The sequence below is a fragment of the Glycine soja genome, chromosome 2 (assembly GCF_004193775.1).
Source record: "Glycine soja cultivar W05 chromosome 2, ASM419377v2, whole genome shotgun sequence".
Classification (NCBI taxonomy): Eukaryota; Viridiplantae; Streptophyta; class Magnoliopsida; order Fabales; family Fabaceae; genus Glycine; species Glycine soja.
The window spans coordinates 32,249,630-32,252,283 of NC_041003.1; positions in this window are offsets into that span (position 1 = coordinate 32,249,630).

Sequence of the window (2,654 nt, forward strand, 5' to 3'; positions counted from 1 at the left end):
TGATAATAGTGAAACCTCGTCTAGAGCTTTCTCTCTTTATAATGTGTTGTCGCTGGTATTCCATACCGCCACAATATTATTATCTTGAGTGATGATACCTCTAGAAAACAGCCATGTGAGTTATGAATTGTTGGGGAGTAGTTATTAGACACCCCTAGATATTGTCCTATAGGTTCCCAAATAGGGGCAAAGAGCAAACACGCTCCGTGCCATTCGTTCTCATGCATTTTTGGTTTATAGTTTTTGCTAGTGATGTTTGGTTTCTTTAGAGTAATACGTAATCTTTTTAATGCTACGTTGAGGCGCCATCATGCCCAAAACGTAGCATTAAAATTGGGTCTCTGTGGTCTCGTATGTATGAATTACCCCTTTTTCTTGTTTTCTTTCCGTTTCATGCATACGCATCGCATCATTCATGTCGGAGTCTTGATCCCCCCCTTTTTTAGGTAAATGATGGGGACAAATCAAAACGGCAAAAGGTTTTATCAAGTCAAGGTTAAAAGTCTAGATGTCACTAGCCTCAAGGAATTTGGACGATTGATGGGACCTCTCCAAAGGCAAGCCTTCCGCAAAGTGTACGGGAAGATTCTAGATTTGGCCGCAGCGGAGGTATTTACGGAAGCTGTCGTATCCCTCGCCCAATACTATGACCGGCCGTTGAGGTGTTTCACGTTTGGGGATTTCCAAATGGTCCCAACTATTGAAGAGTTTGAGGAAATATTAGGATGCCCTCTTGGGGGGAGAAAACCGTATCTTTTCTCCGGCTTTCTTCCTTCCTTGAGCAAGATTGCGGCCGTGGTTGGTGATTCTGCAAAGGAGTTGGATCGCATGAAGCAAACTCGGAACGGCGTAGTGGGCTTGCCTTGGAAGTACTTGGAAGGTAAGGCAAGGGATATGGTGAGCCAAGAGAAGTGGGGCCCGTTTGCAGATATTTTAGCCTTGCTGATTTTTGGGGTTGTCCTCTTCCCGAACGTCGACGGTTTGGTAGACCTAGCCGCCATTGATGCTTTCCTCGCCTATCACCATAGCAAGGAAAGTCCAGCGGTGGCTATCTTGGCAGATTTGTTTGACATCTGTCATACCCTAATTTCGTCCGGGGACCTTTGCTTGATAACATGCGACCATTCTTTGGTCCTTGTGAGGTGCTTGGCATCCATCATTAGGCAATTTGTGAAATTCCAGGACATGCCGAAAAACCAAAAAAATATTGATGCACAATCCGTAAGTTTCCGTGACACACCGGAAATCAAATGGAAGCATCGTTGCATAATTAAATGAGGTTCCGTAACATTCCGTAAGTCAAAAAGGGGATGATTATGTAATCCGCAAGGTTCCGTAACATTACGGAAAGAAAACAAGTATCGTTACGAAATTCGTAAGTTTCCGTAACTTTACGAAAAAAGAATCACCAAAAAAAGCCAAAGGGGGGTGTATTTAGTAAAATGGGGGGTGCAAACAGTAATTTTCGAATCTGGGCCCTTCTAGAGGTTTCTGGGCAATTTCTTGCTTAAGGTTGAAGTAACCTAGCTCGCCTGGGCGAGCTAGATGGCCACCACACCCCCCGTTTTGTTGAAAAATGGGATTCCGGGGCTTCCGGGACACCCGTAATGCTTCCGTAAAATTCCCATAACTCTAAATAAGCATAATTAACTTAATACGGGTGAGACGGAAGAGAAAAAAAGAAGAAAATCAAGTCCTATATGCTTCCGTAAGGCTTCCGTAACTTTTCCGTAAATTACGAAAGAGGGGGGTGAACTTATCAAAATTGGGGGGGTGCAAATAGCAATTTCGAAATTTTGAATTGGGCCTTCCAGAACGTTTTTTGAAGCTGGGTTGCTTCTGGAGGAAGCAACCCAGCTCGCCTGGGCGAGCTAAGGTCGCCTGGGCGAGCTGGGCGGCAACCTCCTCCCCCTTTTTCCTATAAAAAGGCTGAAGGGGGCTGTTCTAAGGATCCCTCAGCCCCCTGGCTATGTATTTCAGCTGTTTTGGGTGAAAAAAATTGTTTCCGTGAAGAAAATCCAAGCCGAGGTGCTTCCGTAACGCTTCCGAGATGTTTCCGTAAGCAAATCCGTGAAGGTTTTCGTCCGCTCTTCATCGTTCTTCATCCGTTCTTCGTTCTTCAACGGGTAAGTTTTCGAATCCGAGACTTTCAATTCATTTCTTGTTTTTTTAAGCTTTCATCTTTATTTTCGATTTCTTTTCTTCCGTCTTTAACGCGCTTTTACCGTTTATTTAAGCCGTTTTCTCACCTAATAAATGATAAAATGAATTTCAACCGATCATTTGTGTTGTAATCTCATTTAATCACTTTTAAAATGAAATCTAACCGATCGTTCACGCTATAACCTCGGTTAAACCAAAAAAAGTAAAATAATAATAAAATAATCAAAATATCTTGAAAAATAATAATAAAATAAACAAAATATCTTTGAATAAAATAGAACAAAAAAATCAATCGGACGTTTTTCTTTGGAAGTTTCCTTGAATGAATTGATTAATAACCAAAGTGAAACTAAGACTAAAATAGACTCACAAATCAAGTTTTGTCCGAAAATCACTAAAAACCGTTTTAAGGTCCAACGCCTTAAACGGTCCTCTTTGCTTTTATCGGTTAACATGGACCGTTCAAAAGCATAAAATCAACATGTAACTTT